Source organism: Mandrillus leucophaeus, unplaced genomic scaffold (assembly GCF_000951045.1).
Source record: "Mandrillus leucophaeus isolate KB7577 unplaced genomic scaffold, Mleu.le_1.0 Scaffold236, whole genome shotgun sequence".
NCBI classification, from domain to species: Eukaryota; Metazoa; Chordata; class Mammalia; order Primates; family Cercopithecidae; genus Mandrillus; species Mandrillus leucophaeus.
Window position 1 is genome coordinate 3,232,378 of NW_012102432.1, and position 18,920 is coordinate 3,251,297.

Genomic DNA, 18,920 nt, shown 5'->3' on the forward strand with positions numbered 1-18,920 from the left:
CACTGGCCTTCTCCACTCAGAGCTGAGCCCCCTGCATGGGCGTGAGGTTTGGCAGCGATGAGGCAGGCCGGAATGAAAGACACTGAAGGTAAACAGACGCAGATCACCATTCAAACACAGTCACTGTCTTCCCATCATTCCCCAACACGCAATTACTGTTACAGTCTTCTACATTTAAGCTTTGTTTTTTTCAACAATAATATGGCACCCAAATTGATCATCACACTCATAATGGAGTATTAAAAACTGAGACATGGGCTGGGCACGATGGCTCACGCCTGTAATCCCAGCACTTTGGGACGCCGAGACGGGTTAGTCACAAGGTCAGACATTCGAGACCAGCCTGGCCAAAATAGTGAAACCCCATCTCTACTAAAAATACAAAAATTAGCCGAGTGTGGTGGCAGGCACCTGTAATCCCAGCTACTCGAGAGGCTAAGGCAGGGGAATCGCTTGAACCCAGGAGGTGGATGTTGCAGTGAGCCGAGACCATGCCATTGCACTCCAGCCTGGGTGACAGAGTGAGACTCCACCTCAAAAAAAAAAAAAAAAAAGACATGATGCATCAGGCTGCCTGCAATATGGTATAACGGATCAAAGCACAGGCAAAATAGCCCCATCATTAGAAAAAAATTTTAACATGTTTTCTAAATTAGAGGAGAGAGGAGTACCACAGAGTAACTATTATTTCCTGAGACAGCAAGAATTGGGAATGTACTTCTTTTTAAGAGACAGGGTCTCACTATGTTGATCAGGCTGGAATGCAGTGGCACAATCATAGCTCACTGCAGCCTCAAACTCGCGGATTCAAGTGACCCTCCTGCCTCAGCTTCCGCCAGTAGCTGGGTCGTTTATTCTACACAAGCGAAAACTATGAAGAAGTAGAAAGGACAAGCACATGCATGGTCTCTCCAGATGGAAGTGTCGGGTCTCCCATTACAGTGGTGACTGGGGACGGGTGTGGAAGGAAAGGCATGTAACAGATAGGGGGGACTCTTGGCTGAATTTGTGCGAACCAAGTGTGTCCTTCCACCTAATGTGTGCCGAGCCCTGCATGAAATGTGGGGATGCACTCAAGAAGCCCCGGCCGGGCGCTGCTTCTGACATAGCTTACATCGTGGCACAGGGAACAAAGACCCAGAGAGTTGGCAAACAATGACCGGAACCTGCGAGGGCCATGCCAGAGAGTAAGCAGTATGCAGGCAGTCCAACCTGGGGGCAGGAGAGCTGGTAAAAAGTCCATTTTGGGCAGAGACCAGCTGCTTTAAGTAGAGCAGGTATGGTAGATACTCATAGAATTGCCTATTTAGTGTAATTAACCACCCCCTCATCCCCACCATCAACAAATGGGCAACAGTAAGGACATCATCTGGCCCACTCTATAATTGAAGTGAGGGTAGACAGAACCTCAGCTCCCTGGCTCTAGGTTAATTGGTCCAGGGGCAGACTAGGTTTGCCAAACTTGGCAAATAAAAATACAGGCCATCCAGTTAAATTTGAATTTCACTTAAACAATGAATACCTTTTTAGTATAAGTGTATCCCATGCAACTTTTGGAGCATACTTATAACTTTAAAATGATGAGTTGCTTCCGTGAAATTCTAATGCATCCAGTTGTCCTGTATTTTATCTATCAACCTTACTCATGACCTGGACTGGGCCCTCAAGAGAGTGCTTTCTGCAGGATGCAATTAAAAGACAACCCAGTCTGCCTCTCTCAGGGGAGGACAGTGCAAGATATTTTCTGTCACATGAAGAAGGCCAACCTACCAAGGGAGAAAATTAGAGGAAGTCAGAAGTCAGCAACAAGCAGAGGTGAATGGAGCAAGAGTAGACGACCTCTGGGGCCAGGTTCAAGTCTTTTCCCTGCCCTTCCTACACCTTAGTGATTCTGCTATTTACTGATCTCCTACTCCCTGCCCATTCCCATCCCAGCCCCAGCTCCTGTGGTCAAGGCAGCAAGGAGAGGTATTTGAATTCATCAGCTCAATGGTAATATCAAGCAAATGCAACTTTGGCACAATAAGGCCAGGGTTGCTGTGTTGTACAGTACATAGTCAAAGCCTTTTCTTATATAGACCAGATGGGGTATTTTTCCTCAGGAAGTTAATCCTCAAGATAGTGAATTATGTTTGATTTCAGAGAACACAAGCCAGGGTTGAAATGCACACATTTCTCCTACCCCATCCACAGTGTCTCTGCAAACCAAGTGGAAAAGCTCACTGATAGCTCATAGGATACCTAAAGTGCTTAAAATTTGCATGACAAAATATGTATAACAAGTAATAGACACTGAGTTCATGCCCCATAAAGAGGTCCTACAGACCAATAAGAAAAACACAATTGGCAACTGCCAAAAGTGGGCAAGGGGATATTTGCAAAAGAAATAAAAATTTCTAATAAATATATGAAAAAAAGTTCAGTCTCATTAATAAGCAAGTAAATATAAACAAAAACATCAAAATACTCTTTTTAGACTCTTCAACTGGCAAATTAAGAATATCAATTTGGGCCGGGCACGGTGACTCACGCCTGTAATCCCAACACTTTGGGAGGCCGAGGCGGGCAGATCACAAGGTCAGGAGATCGAGACCATCCTGGCTAACATGGTGAAACCCTGTCTCTACTAAAATTGCAAAAAATTAGCCGGGCGTGGTGGCGGGCGTTTGTAGTCCCAGCTACTCGGGAGGCTGAGGCAGGAGAATGGTGTGAACCCGGGAGGCGGAGCTTGCACTGAGCTGAGATTGCGCCAGTGCACTCCAGCCTGGGCGACAGCGAGACTCCGTCTCAAAAAAAAAAAAAAAAAAAAAGAGAATATCAATTTGCCAGGCACAGTGGCTCACACCTGTAATCCCAACACTTTGTGAGGCTGAGGCGGGTAGATGACTTGGGCCCAGTAGTTCGAGACCAGCCTGGGCAACAGAGGGAGACCCTGTATCTACAAAAAATTAAAAGATTAGCCTGGTGTGGTGGCATGTGCCTGTGGTCCCAGCTACTCAGGAGGCTGAGGTGGGAGAATTGCTTGAGCCTGGGAGGTCGAGGCACTGCATTCCAAGCTACAAAATAGAGTGAGACTCTATCTCAGAAAAAAAAAAAAAATTTTTAAGAGTGTCAATTTTATTGAATGCTGGCAAGGGCACAATAGAATCTATACTCTCTTGTACTAATGGCATGTGTATCCCTAATACGCAAGTAAATTAGATAAAATAGTAAATGGCAAAGAGCCTAACAGAAAAAATGACCAAAGGGATTGAATAGCCAATTCACAGAAGAGGTGCAAGTGGTCAAAAGAGATTAGGTATAGATATAGATTCAGATATAGAAATTTAGATTTAAATAAATGCTCCCCATCACACCCAGGGAAGATCAAAGTGAAGCAAGACACTAGTTTTGTTTTACCAGGCCAAGATACTTGTCTCGGCGTAAGACATCATGAGTCCTGATAACTTCTATTCCTGGGAAGCATCTGGGGAAATAACCAGTCTCTCACAAACTTTGTAGCAGTAAATATTCCTGCAGCATTTTTTCAAGGTAACTCAGCAATATCAGGTACAAGGACCTGAAATCTCTGACATCTCTGTTTCTTCCTTGAAGATACAAAACTATTGTTTATCCTCCTCCTCTTAAAAGTGAATGCCCGCCTGCTGTGGTGGCATGTGACTGTAGTCCCAGCAACTTGGGGAAGCTGAGGCAGGAGGGTCACTTGAACCCATGAGTTTGAGGCTGCCTTGAGCTATGATTGTGCCACTGCATTCCAGCCTGGCCAACATAGTGAGATCCTATCTCTTAAAAAAAAGTAAATCCCCAGTTCTTACTGTCTCAGGAAACAACAGTTACTCCGTGGTACTCCTCTCTTCTCTAATTTAGAAAACACATTTTTTAGAAAAATTTTCTAACAATGGGGTTATTTTGCCTGTGTTTTCATCCATTTTATCTCTACTGAAGGCAGCTTGATGAATCATGTCTCATTTTTAATATTCCATTATGAGTGTGGTGACCAATTTGGGTGCCATATTATTGTTGAAAAAACAAAGCTTAAATGTGGAGGACTGTAACAAAGTAATTGCGTGTTCGGGAATGATGGGAAAACAGCAACTGGGTTTGAGTAGATGGCAATCTGCGTCCTGTGCATCCAAGTTGCCCTGCTAATATATGGCCCATTCCTCCTCTTCCTTCCTTGGAATTTTTCCCACTGCCCCATCAACTAAGCACATATTCCCTCCTTCAAGATTTCCTTCGTTCCTGGGCAGGAGTCCCTGTGCTTGGAATCCTGCCCCATCCCATCCCGTCAAGCTGTCTCCTGCAATCACTCTAGCAGCTCCTGAAATCCTGCTTCCTCCACAAAGCCCTCCCCAGCTGAGAGCAAAGTGATTTTCCTCCAGCTTCCCACCTGTTCCAAGCGCATGGCCCTGCCACACTGCTCCCTCCCTCCCCCTTCCCTAGTCTGTACCCAGGGGCGGTGTGCTCAACGACCTCCTGTCCACTAAATGGCTGCTGTGTCCTGTGCGTCCTTTTCTGTGCCAGTTTGTGTCCACAGTGGCAGATGCCCGTGTTTATAAATGAGATTTGCTTCTATCAGCAATGCGGGAGCGGCGTGGTGGCTGCTTGCAGTTCTCAGGAGATGACCTTACAGAGCATCACCAAGTTCAAAGTTCCATGGCTCAGTAAACCAGGCTTGCATTTAGGGTCAGGTTTGCTCTCTGGGAGACTTACTGGAATCTTTCTGTGCCTGTCTCGGGTTTCCTTAGGACAAAGTGATGCTGATCTAACTGGCAAAATCTGAAAATTCAACTAACGATAGTGACTTTAGTACAACCAAGAACATGACTTTTTAAGTGGTTAAAAATACTACAAATAGCCAAATCTAAATATTAGAATCCACCCTCCCACAATTCTATTTTCCTCTTCCATGGTTCAGTAATACTTTAATTGAACTGAATTCCACAGCATTAGCAGTCTGGTATCTGCTACTATAAAACACCCTCACTTGCTAAAATAGGTGAAAAGTTTTCTTTTAAATCCTTTTTCCGATCTCATATCTAAACACTACTAAAATTAATTTCACACTCTTTTTACCTTTGGGGAAAATGCTTGCTTTTACAACCTTCTCCTAATGTCAAAACAAAAGTTTCCTTTTACTTCTCAGAATCTCGAGATCCTTTTCTGATAAAGAGAAAAACAAATGTGCTGGAATTAAGCCCTGCATTACTACAGTACTGAATCAGACCAGGAACTTCAGCTTCCAGGAACTGGTAGCGCTAATGTTAACAGGCAGCATGAAACAGAAGAATGCAGGAATCACCCAATTTTCTCACTCACTTATTTCACCTTTAATTGTTTCCTAAAGTGTTGTATGGATATTGAAAGCCATATTTTGAATCCTTTACAGTTTAAGGTGAGATACAAAGGCGTTTTTTACATTATTATATGTAATTACATTCTGTAGTTAGCAGCACTACAGAAGGGCAAAGGATTTTCCCTCCTCCTCTGTCAGGTAACAAGAGAAACAGAACAGGCTCAGGCTCCAAACCTCTGGTCCTTGTGAGTGATGTTTTTCTGTTTTATATAGACACCGACAAAAATATCCCCAGGAGCCCAAACGGTGATATACAATCATTATAGATGCTAGAAAATGGAAGCACATTGCACGTTAGCATTTCTACCTTCTAATAAAGCAGTGGGGATGGGATGCCCTTCTTCATCTGTCTGCTCAGGATTGTTTGTTCCTTCACACCCACTGTGTGGTGGGTCACCTGCCCAGGACCGCAGCAGACAGACGGTAAAGGCAGGTGAGTGGCCGCTGACTGCTGAACCCTGCTTCCCTCCTCCTTGGGCCATCTGATCTGGTCCAGCGACATCCTTGAGAGTAAGAAGAGATGAGGAATGGTTCTCCTTTCAATGGCAAGGAGAGGCCATAAGAAACCGCAGGTCCCAGTCTCTGCAGAACCTTTGTCGGCATCAAGGGCTCCCTCCCTCCCACACCAAGCAGACAATCCCTTTCCCAAATCCTGAAGATCAGCAATAATTGATTTGGCTTCTGGCCATTACCCTTCTGGTGCAAAAGCAACAGCACAGTTCACTAGCTCTTTCCGATTTGTCCCTGCCCTCCCTTCAAGTGACTCCTCACATCTGATTAAAATCGGTAATGTGCTAGTCCTGGAGAGAAGAGGCGCTATTTATTTCTGTCAAGTTCTGCTTGGAAGGTTTGAGGCTTCCTCCTACCAGACATTTCACTAGTAAACAGAAAAGTCACCCATATTGTCATGCTTGCCCTGACCTGCAAGCTAGTGAACAATAAATCTTAATTATAGTTAAATGCCAAAATCTGCAAAGAATGAGGCAGCACTAGTCAACTGTGAATTGGTCCGACTCCCCCGCCTCGGCTGGGGTGCAGCTGCAGGAATACATAAATTAGTTTGTGATTTGTTTGTGCCGGAACAATCAGTCGAGGCTGTTTCTTGAGAGCATTTCCAGTATCAGTGGGCATACTGGCATTCATCCTATTGCCATGTCAGATGCAGGTGGCATCTGGGAAGTTTTATTTTAAAGGACTTTCAGCATTATGCTCGGGTTAATAAGAAAGCGCTATTTTTAAATATCTCGGCAGTTTTCCAAACTAGAGCTCAGCCTCCTGACATCTGCTCCGTCCATACTTGTTACCTTTGGGTTTATTCGGAGAAGCGCTGAATAACCTTTTTGTTAGCAATCTCCTTTTTACACCGTGCAGGGCCACTGGAGTTGGAGGCAGGCGTCCATGTGGGGGCTTTTTTTTTTTTTTCTTTTCTTTTCTTTTTTCCCTGCTGCTGTAAAGCTCATGTGCTCCTTGGTATTTAAGCATTTGCTTGTCATAATGCTAAAAAAAAAGCCACCCTGTTGTTCCCTTGCCTGGGTCCCCTTGACGTATTGGCACCCATATGAGAGAATGAGAAAGGTGATTGCCGACATAACTCTGTTTAATGGCTTCAGGCTGTTCTATCAATTTTAAGACTGACAGGAGTTCGGAGATGAAACTTGGAGGGATGGAGTTTGGGCTGCTCAGTGCTAGATCCCATGAATCAATCCGCAATCTACTCAGGTTATTTTAGATGCAGATCCTGTTGTCATTGGGAGTCAGTCATCTGCAAGATGCCCCTATCGGGCAGTTTTCTAAATAATAAGGCTGGCATGGATTCCCAGCTTCTGGACTCAGCAGAGTGCAATGACAGACCTTGGGATGAAATGGCATTTCATTAATTTCCAGGTGGATGTGTACATCGGTAAAAAGGAGGGTGTTTTTTGTTTTGTTTTGTTTTTTTAAAAAAAAAAAAAAAAAACAGACGTGGGAGATGGGAGTTGGGGAGGGGGTTAGAAAATAGGCAGCTTTCTGATGTCCTTTTAAGAAAAATGAAAGCGGAAGCTTTATTTGGTACTTGAATGGCAGGTAACTCTCACTGCGGGCCCGGGCAGCGGCCTCCCTTCCTGCCCCAGGGTGCATCACGGGTGCATCCCAGCTCCCCCGCAGCCCTTCCTCCAGGCCCGCACAGGCCCCACCCTGTCGCCAGCTTCCTGTTTGTGTGGCTGCTTTGTTGCTTCCTGGCGGTCACTCTGAGCCTGCCCTTCTGCAGAGCCTCTATCCTGGGGACTGGCTCTCTTCCCAGCTCTCTCTTGTGCTAGCAAATCTGTCTCTGCCACAGTCTAAGCCTTACATTTTTAGAGACCAGGCCTGGTCCTGGAGTCTGAGCTGAGCCTTCAGTCAGGGCTGGCCTCTCACATGGCTCTGGCTTTCTGGGGACCTTTCTCCCAAGAGCTGGCTCAATGAATTCTTGTGGATGCTTCCTCACCTGGCTGCCTTCATTCCTTTGAGGAAGGAACAAGAGTTGTTTCCTCCCTTTACAGGCTGAGAAAGAGGCCTGGAGAGACTGCAGATTGAAGTGGTCCTGGGGAAGAACAGAATGAGCTCCCAGTCTGCTCACCCAAGATACATAAAGCAACATCCACTAACATTGAAACACTCACCCGAGGCTTTCTACCACGTGCAAAGCACTTTATATGTGCTATTGCATTTAATCTACAGAAGCACCTTGCCGGGTCAGCATTATTAGCTGTATTTTAAACCATGGAAACTGAGGCTCACGGAACTTATTATTATGCATTTGTCTGAATTGACTCCTCTCTCTCTTCAGGTACCTGGGAGCTTCCCCAGGGACACTCTTACCTCATTCAGATCCCTACTCAAATGCCATCCCCTCAAATGAGGCTCCTTTAGATAGATTGCTTTGTCTGAAACAGTACTGCATTACCTTCTGTCCCCTTACCTTGTCTTTATCTTTCTTTTGAGAATTTTTCACCACCCAGTATTGTGTATCTGTATTTACTTGTGCTAGTTTGTGTATGAGGTCAGAAAATTCGGCTGTTTTGCTCACTGCTGTATTCTCCGGGTACATGGCAGGTATGTCACAAATATCTGCTAAGTGAATGAATGAATGAATGGATGGATGGATGGATGAATGGATGGATGAATGAATGGATGAATGAATAAATAAGGCTGCATGTCTTTCCATCTTAAAGCCAAAACAGTCAAAATGTTTGGTCAAATTGCCAGAAATGACAGGTAACAATCCCTCCCAGATATGGAAACCCGGGCACAAGACGGACCAGTTCAGGATTCTACCATAAGGCACTGGTAGACCTAGAGTTAAACCATCAAATTCTGTGACTAACAAACTGAGTCATTGCCAGTTATCCTTGCAGTGGCTTCCTGCACCCCAGAAATTGTGGCTGGGAGCTGCTTTATTAAGCTTCTCAAAGTTATCTTCCTGCATGCTACAAAACTCTTGCCTAGACCTTGCTCACCTGACTTCCAACATGTTGGTGGCTCCTGACAGGCAAAAGGTGACAAGCCTGTTGAGTTGATCCCTGTATTGTTCTGAGAAAAATCATGGTAACCCTTACTGCCTTCCCTCTATCCCCTCCCCAGAGCCGTACCTTTTCTTTTAAGTCAAAAAAGATAATTCCTATGTTCTCTCTAATCCTTGAAAGTGGCCCCTTCCAGTGTTGGGGGGCATACAGTGACAACCTCATGCTTAGAAGATCCAAGAGGAAATGTTTGGAGCAGGACCCAACCAGAGACCGCCCAGAGCAGGCCTCTCTAGAAGTTACTCAAGCATAACAGAGTTTTCTCAGAAACCGCTCTCTCTATCTACCTATCTGTCTGCCTTTTAACTGTGTACCTCTGAGCTGCAGAGAGCCAGCAAGGGAAGAGGACAGCATAATTGCAAGTCCACTCTTGGACTCTGCTTCTGGGCCCAGGAAAGACACACCTGCAAAAGCAAAATGTAAGGCAGCAGATTTGATATGCTAGACTAGACCAAGATACAAAACCCCACAGCCCTGCCTTCTTATTTCCTTTTCTGCCAGACCCTCCACCATATATGATCCTTTTAGCAAGGAAAACTTAATAAAGAAGAACTCAAAAAGAAGACTCACTGTAAGATGAATGCTTTCTCTCTTCCCCAAACATGGTGGCCCACAAGGAGGCAACTCAAACTTTATGGCAGATGGTAAGTAGAGGGGGCTCACAAATGTGTAAGGCATGATTTTCTACTTCAAGGAGATGAGCATCTTGAATTAAACAAGCATATGGGCTGGGCGCGGTGGCTCACACCTGTAATCCCAGCACTTTGGGAGGCCAAGGCAGGCAGATCACAAAGTCAGGGGTTTAAGATCAGCCTGGCCAACATGGTGAAACCCTGTCTCTCCTAAAAAATACAAAAATTTAGCCAGGCGTGGTGGCAGGTGCCTGTAATCCCAGCTACTTGGGAGGCTGAGGCAGGAGAATCATTTGAACTCTGGGGGCAGAGGCTGCAGTGAGCCAAGATCACGCCACTTCACTCTAGCCTTGGCAAAAGAGCAAAATTCTGTCAAAAAACAAAACAAAACAAAACAAAACAAAAAAAAAAAAACAAGAACAAGCATACAGAAACTAGAATACATGTTAAAGTGGATTGATCACCTGGGTGCAGTTGCTTTTATCTGTAATCCCAGTACTTTGGGAGGCCAAGGTGAGAGGATCCCTTGAGCCCAGGAGTTCAAAACCAGCCTGAGCAACAAGGCAAAACCCCATCTCTACAAAAAATACGAAAATTAGCCAGGCATGGTAACGTGCCCATAGTCCCAGCTACTCAGGAGGGTGAGGTGGGAGGATTGATTGAGCCCGAGAGACAGAGGCTGCAGTGAACCAAGATACATCACTGCATTCCAGCCTGGGCAACAGAGCAAGACCCTGTCTCAAAAAAAAAAAAGTGGGTTGATTGAAGGCACAACATAGTTTAAAGAAGGCTCAAAAGAAAGGAAACATCACCGTCGACAGATTGAGAGAGTCAGAAAAGACTTCATCAAAGTGACTTCTGAGACACATATTGAAGGAATGGTGGGATTTCAATAGGCAACGATGGTATAAAGGAAAGGAAGAATGCCCCAGTAGAGCAGAGCCAGAAGGGCAAAGCATTGGGGATGGGGGAAAAGTAGGTTGAGTTTAGTCAGAGCGTGGGATACATACCAAGGAATGACAGAAGATAAGGCTGCAAAGGAATGAGGATGCAGAAAACCAGTCAAAGCAGTTTGCACTTGATTTAAAAGGCAAAGGGGAGTGGTCCATCCATACAATGGGAAACTACTCTGCAGTAAGACAAGGATTTGTCATTTGATTCAAATTTAATTCAGCTCTAAAGACTAATAGTTGATTCAGTTATTAGAAAACTGTAAGGTGTATTTGGACAACTTGGTTTGCGAATCTTCTCTTACACCTGTAAATCTTACGAAAGCAAAATACAGATTAAGTATGTCTGATCCAATTTATTCTCCACATTGAGATGTGCTGTAACTGGTGAAACACACACTGCATGCTGAAACTCAGTATGAAGAAAGGATAGAAAATATCTTACTCATCATTCTGATGTGGATTATGTTTTGAAATGATAGCATTCTGGATGTCTTGGGTTAAATAAAAATGTTATGGGAGCCACTCACAGTATTGTGCACCTGTATTCCCAGCTACTCAGGAGGCTGAGGCAGGAGGATCACTTGAGCCCAGGAATTCAAGTGAGCAATATAGCAAGACCCTAAGTCAAAAATAAGACCAAAAAATATAATGAAATGGAAATAGCAAAAGGTGCCACAGGGGAGTCATTGAAGGTTTCTGAGCTGGGATGTCACTTGATGAGAGATGCTCTAAAATAATAATGATAATAACTGTAAGGGAGTGTGTGAGGTAGATTGCAAGTTGGCAAGACTACAGACAAGAAAGTCCATTGTAAGGTGTTTTCAATGGCTGCACCAGGAAGAACCTGATTGAGTCAGAGGCTCAGAGATTTGAACTCCATTCCCCAAGTATGGCTCAAAAGTGGACTCCCTGATGCTCCCACTGGGCTAACATCAACCCTCAGTCACTTGCCAAATACCTCACAACTAGGAAAGTTCTGGGTTCTACTGGGCGGGTTCAGTCACTGTGAAGGGTCAAAGGTCACCCCAATGAAGGACGCTGGACCAAACCTGACCCCTGGCTTGACTTGGAGGAAAACTCCACAAGGTTTGTTATTACATCTTGAGCTGGAATTTACCATTGGAAATTCAGCCTTTGTCACAAGCCTGAAGAGAACTGTTTTGCATTTGATGACATTTTCAAAATGGTGTGAAAAATCCTTGACGTTTTTATTAGAAAATCTATAAAGCCCAAACAAATGGTTTCATGCTGCTTTGCCTCATTCTTCATAGGTTCATCGGCAATCCATCATCCCTCCCACGTCTCCCATGCCCTCCCACTCCCCTTGAACCCGTCAGCAGCAATGTCTTGCCCATGAACAAAAGAACTACTCAGAGAAGCCCTTTCAACCTTAGCTGTCCTTTGCCTCTCAACTTTTACCCCTTAAATCAACTACAATCATTCCATGTTCACTGGCTCCCTTCCTGAAAGGCGAAACAGTGTTGTCACCTCCTTCCAGAAATCCTTTCCTTTTCGTCTCACGACACTGAATTACAGAAGCTTGACTTGCCCTCTCTTCAGTTAGAGATGGGACTCTCTTTCTCTAGTCTTTTTTATGTTTGCTTTAACTTCCAGTTTGAACCAAATCATTGGATTCAGAGCAAATCAGTGAACCCTGTCTCTCCTGAGAAAATTGTAAGTCTCTTCCTTAGATCGCCATTTTGAATAAAGAACTCCTCTATCTTGAATTTCAAATAAGGTGACCTGCCTCAGGCTTCAGATGCAGCTCTTCTTCACTTCCAAACCCATCCAAGCCAACTCCATCTGTCTGATTATCATGCAACTTCCTGCCTATCCCTTCAGCCTCCCTAAAACAGACAACAGAAAGTTGTTAGACTTTCTCTTACCCACTTTCACCCAGTTGTTTCTCCTCTGTGAACCCTTCTCCCTGTACCTTCCTCCCACCCATCAGCACAGTAGCTGGTACTCCAGGTGTTCACAGCAAGAGTACTGCTATACAGCCATTGGACAACTCTCCTCCGCCATTTTTGAGTGAGTCTGATGCCTTTGCCAATACCATCGCCATTTGGTTCTTTCTTACCTTCTCCACCTAGCTCCCTCTTGCTTTATTAATCATCTTTTATCTATTTTCTGTTTTATACTACTTATTTATTCAACCAAATTTGTTAGGTGATCACAGTTGGTCAGGTAGTATGTTGGCATGGGTTTGGGGTTGTGGGGCTTTAATGTTTTCATTTAATTCTCACAACATCCTTGTGAGGTAGGGAGGGTGGAGATGATCACTGGCTCCATTTTACAGATAGTAAATCTCTTTCATAAGGCTTCCCAGTTCATAAAGTGCAGAGGTCAGAGCCAGGTCTTCTGCCCCTAGATTGCAATGCCTTTCTACCATACCCAACTGTTTCACTTCCTCATCAATACTATTCCATGTTCTCATTCTGATTTCTGGCCTGTCACACCTCTCCCTAGGTCTCTGCTCAGTTCAGCTTCACCCAGGTCGCTTCCTTTCCTCTTGGCTCTCTGCCCATGTTCCTTTGCACAGTAACTGCCAGCCAGTAGCACTGCACACTAATCTGAGGGGAATTAACCAGCTAGAAGTCTTGCTCCGTCTTAGAGCTAAACACCCTGGTTTGGCTCTGAGCTGGCTTTAGAGTGAGATTTGGATCTCAAATGCTGTCACTAGTCCTCTCCCACCCTGGACTCCACCCCCTGTCACTTCAATCCCACACATGCCCATCACACCCCAAGACACTGGCCCTCAATGGCAGGACTGTCTCCTGCGTTCTCAAACCACCCTGGGCTCTAAAACCTGGGAGGCTCATCTCTGTGCTTTTTTTTTTTTTTTTTCTCATCCTCAATGTGTTCTGTAGCACAACCTGGGGGCAAATCAATGCTGAAAAAAGAAAAAGAAGAAAGAAAATCCCAGCAGGCAGAGTCCAGCAACCCGAGCCACTTTACCTGCAACTCAACTGACACTGGGTGAGATGCTCAGCAAACCTCTACTACAGGTGCAGGGAAAAGCGGCAAAAAATACAAATATAAATACACTGCTTTGCTGTGGATTCTTCCTTTTTAAACTGAGACTATCAGGGTCATATTTATTCCCCTCCAAAGACCCAGAACAAACCCAAACAGCAGAAAATGCAGCATTGCTCTAAAAGGCACAAATTAGCCAGAGGCAGGGGGTGGGGGAAGTAAATGGAATTCCTACAGTATCCCCAAGCTCAGCAGGAATTCTTTTTGTCCCCTAATCCACCTCCTGTGTCACCAAGTGTGACGGTAGCCAAACAGGCAGGCAGGCTCTCGTGGCCACAGAGAAGACAGGATGCCCCCACCCTTACCCCTCACCACCAGGGCAAACACTTCATATGAAACTTAAGTCGGGTATTCCGGTGTGACATTGCGGCAGTGGAATTAAGGTCAAATAAGTTCATTGAATAAGACTGAGGGGGCTGAAGTGGCAGATGATAGTGGGATAGGCAGGAAGTAGGTAGGGTGTGGGTAAGGACTTGCCAGCCAGCCCTCCAGCATTGACTCAGCACCCTCCTCTCCCTCTGCGTGTCCTGCTCTCAGATCGCTGCCAACTGCCAGCCCCAGCACTGTTAGTAAAAGAGTGGGACCAGGCACTTTTCTCCTTTTGTCTTACATCCTCCTTGAGGGAGCACTCAACTATGAGTCCACTGCATGGGGTCCTTTCTTCTGAGAGACAACGGGCAAATCACAGACTCAGTGCATCTGTTTTTCTTAAAAAGAGGAAGAGGATGCCTTCCTTCTAACCTGTTCCCAACCTTCCAACCATCCTCCACAAACACACACACACACACACACACACACACACACACACACAGAGGCACCTTAAGGACTGGAAAGAGTCCCAAGAGGGCTATGAGCTCTTTTCCAGTGAACTCTACTTGAATATTAGAACATTGGCTATTCAAGGTGATCCTGTGCTGTTTAAAAGGAGAAAGTCTTAGGCTCTTCTCAGCTCAAGAGAGAGCTGCACTACAGCCTGAGTGATGGTGGCAGCCTCACCTTTCGTTGGTGGCACAGCTTCTAGGGAGGGTGGAGAGCGTGCCTCGACCTGCACTTGGCTGGCATCGTTCATCACCACAGGAAGCCATTCCCTTCCCAGAAAGGCAGCCAGGGACTCATTCCTGATAGCGACATAGGAGAGTTCATGACAGATGGAGACTGTGAACCCTTGTGGTCAGCCACCCTCCCCCTATTTGACTCCATTCTAATCAGCATAGATTTAACAACATGTGCGACCTTTACATATATATATATATGATTTGTATATGATCTATAAATATATATGCATGCATAGAGATGCTAAATATGTATATGGTTGGCTGGTTTGCGTGTTTGTTCTCAGCACACACTCCAGATGCTGAGGCTGTGTTGTGCTGTAAACCTGTATTTTAGGCAAGGATGTCCTACAATCATTTCTAGATGCTAATTGCGACAGCTCCCAGGATTCCCAGCATGTCTGCCCGCTCTCTGAAAGCTCTTTGAGGGCTTCTCATCATTAGAATTCCCTGAGTTTTCGCTCCTTCCTTACAAGCCATCTGGCCTCTCCGCACTGCAGCTGCAGTCCACCATCCCCCGCCACACACACCTGAGCCTTTGACATCCCCCACCTGAAGCAAATCCATCCATCAAGAAAATCCAAAATTGCAACCAGGGATTTTTTTTCCCAAAATCCAAATTTAAATTTTTTTTCTTTTAAACCTCTATTACGTTTCAGATCTTTTTTTAAATTTCATTATTTATACTCTTGAAATATACATTGCTGTGCACCAGGGTGGGGACGGGGGTGGGGGCAGGAATCTACCTCCATTTAATCATGTAGCCCAATTAGCTGAGGCCTCTTGCCTCAGTGGTGTGCCTCTTGAACATTATAATTGTCATTAACTAAAAGAGCAGAGAAGGTCAGGATGTAGAGGCCTTGGAGAGTCAGAGGTTGCAGGCAATCGTGCGGGGCTTGAAAGCCTCTGTGTGCTTCTCTCCTGAAGAAGGGTAGGTGCCAATGAGCAAGTCCTTGCTCACAGTCATTAACCTCAGCTAGAGGGACATTTTGAGTGACAGAAAGCCACCAGTGTACCACGCAAAGGAATATATAACTGGTGGTGGCATTCGTCACCTGGGAACCTGGGAACAAGAAGAAAGAGAATAGAGGCCCAATAGCAGTAGCAGCTACCGTTCTGAAACTGTCCGAGGTGGGCCTGGTGGTGGAGGGTCCAAGAGAATGATCCAGCTAAAAGAGAAATTTCCACTTTTCTTATATCTGGAACCAAGTAGCTCTTTCTCCCACTGCCTTCATTCTGTTGTTGTTGTGATAGCTGCTGTTTGCTTGCTTTTGTTTTAATTGAAGAGATACTGAAAAGCCATTTTGTAAAGATATCGCATGCAACCTAAATGGCTGAGGCAGACTTTCCTTTATTCATAAGATGCCAACTGTGAGCTTGTGCTCCAGTGACACAGGACATGTGACCGGTAAAAGCAAAATCCAGACAAAAGAGATGACGTCGTAATAACCCTAATAATATGTAGGCTAAGGAGATTTACCAAGTAGATTTTTCCATTCAATAGCATTGCAGCCAAAAAAGAAATGTTTTTAATGTTATCAGCTTGTCATTCATTTACCCCTTGCCAGTGGTAGCCCATCAGGTAGAGAGGCATTGTTGTAAGAGATCTGCACTGTGAAACAGAAGAAAATAGGGCCTGACTGCTAATTCAGCCAAGTCAGAGTAGCAGCTTCATCCTCCTTCACAGACCACAGGTTTGCATAGCAAAATACAGTGCAGGGACATGCATCAGTATTTTTAACTGCTGTTTACCAAATGCTTGCTTTATGCCAAGTTTTAACATACAGTTTCTCCTTCAACCCTCTGTTATGTTATGTCCCCCTCAAATTTATATATTGAAGTCCTAACCCCCTCAGAGTGTGACTATATTTGGAGATAGGGCTTTTAAAGAGATAACTGTGTTAAAACAAGGTCATTAGGGTGGGCCCTCATCCAACACAACCAGTGTCCTTATAAGAAAAAATTAGGACACAGACATACACAGAGGAAGGACCATGTGAAGACGCAGGGAGAAGATGGCTATCTGCAAGCCAAGGAGAGAGGCCCCAGGAGACACCAATGCTGCTGACACCTTGACCTTGGACTTCCAGCCTTCAAAACTGTGAAGAAACACATTTCTGCTGTTTAGGCCACCCGGTCTATGGCACTTTGTAATGGTAGCCCTCGCAGACTAATGCAACTTCCCGACAGCCTATATATTCATTTTAGGAGCAAGGACAGAAAGGGTCCATGACAGGAAGGAACTAGTTCAGATCCCAAAATCACAAGGTAGCAGAGAAAGAATAAAAACACATCTTCTGACTTTCGCTCCATGGCCTTGAAAAGAAAATGACATCTCCCAGCTCCCTAAAGACAGGAGAAGCACCGGACAAAAACTTGCCTGCCCCAGGGACAGGCAGGCATCACCTTAAACCTGCCACCCGATGGTAGCTCTAGAGAAATGGTTGATGGAGGATGTCGGTAAGAGGCGGTGCTAGCTGCTGAGCAGTGGGCCACGTTAGGGCTGACCCATCCCAGCTATTCAGGAGGAGCTGCCCTTCCACCAGACTGGGAGGCAGTCAGAGGGGCCACCTATCGAGCAGACTATGTGGTTAGGTCTCCCCTAAGGGCTTCCTGCGTATTAAACCAGATTATCCTCACCACAGCCCACTGGGCTCAGGATGACTGTTATGCCCATCTAATAGATGAGAAGCCTGAGGCACAAAGGTGAAGCGATTGACTCAGGGACACCAGCCAGCAAGAGGAGCACAGATGAGAGCACGGGTGGGGGGGCCCACAGGTTTCCTTCACACTCTCTGAAACCACTTCTAGAGTGCCGGGTGCTAGAGCCAAATTCCACACTGGAGATGTGACAGAAAGGAAGCATAGAGCCGTTCCACACCGGCAGTATAGACATTAACTGAGACTAGGTTATGTAGAGTGGGGAGAGGCTGGAAGTCTCTCTTCACGGTTCCGGAAATGTATTGAGATCTAGAGAGCAAGCTGGGCTCAGGACAGCCCTTCCCCACCAATCGGTGGTGACCCTCATCATCCGTACATCACACGTAGTGGAAATGACAGACAGAACAAATTAAAGCAAGAACAAGCCCCACTGTTTTCCAGGTGTTAGGGCTCTTTCTCATCCCCTCACGGCCGCCTCAGGAGGCTGATAAGGAGGTGTTTTTTTAGTGCTCCGGCCCCCTTTCTTCTTCCTCACAGTAAAAGCAAGGTTCAAGGAAACAAATGACTTGCTGGCAATCCAGGCCCTGACAGGGCTCCTCCACTGAGTTTCACTGTCCTTCCATGACCTTCCCTAATGCCCTCCAGACCACCTCCCCTTCCTTCACTGCTGCTCTTTCCTCTGAAACGCTTCTCAAATTCACCTCCCACTTCTCCCTGGCTCACGGGTCATGTCTTGCTCTTCTTAGCTTGCCTAAACCTGACAAGATCTTTGGTTCTTAAATCTCCAGACTTTCAGAATTCTCAAAACACAATCAAGTTTACTCAGGAAAAAAATATGCTTGTAGATACCTCTATGGAGTCTTTGTGCAGTTGCTAGAGCTTCACTGACCTCCCAAACAGGGACACTCTCTAAGAACCCCTACCCTAGTTGCTTCGCTTTCCTTTTGAATAAACTTCTGAAAGTTTTTTCTCTCCAGTACAAATGTTTGTCTCCATTACATTGATTCGAGGGAGACCTCTGCTTCAGATGGCTCCTCTTGCTTACGCCTCATCCACCTCTTTCTGATCATTCCAGCAGTCTTATTCTTTCTTTGCTTCTCAGGGAAATTCCATCTCCTCCTGAAGTCTATGCATTATGCACAGGCAAAATGATCTTCTCTTTATTTCCTATAACTGTGGCTCCGTCTCCTAAGCATTCTATATTAAACTCCACTCAATATGAAGCTTGGAAACAGGTGATTGAACACAGGAAAAAAAAAAGAGAGACACAGCTGTGCTCTCATGGAGTTTATAGATGAGTAAAAAAGATGAAGTCAGACAATTACTTACAAATTGGACATGTTACCTTACCAGAAGAGACATGCACCGTTCTTTGGGAGCATACAGTAAAAGGACTTAAGCAAGGAGCTGACCGGGCTCAGGGGATGGCATGGGAAGGCTGCTCTGAGGAAGTGGCATCTCAGTAGGAACCTAAAGAAGGAGCAGGAAGCTGGGTGTGGTGGCTCATGCCTGTAATACCACCACCTTGGGAGGCCAAGGTGGGTGGATCACTTGAGGTCAGGAATTCAAGACCAGCCCAGCCAACATGGTGAAACCAAGTCTCTACTAAAAATACAAAAATTAGCTGGGCATGGTGACGTGCTCCTGTAATCCCAACTCCTCGGGTGGCCGAGGCAAAATAATCTCTTGAA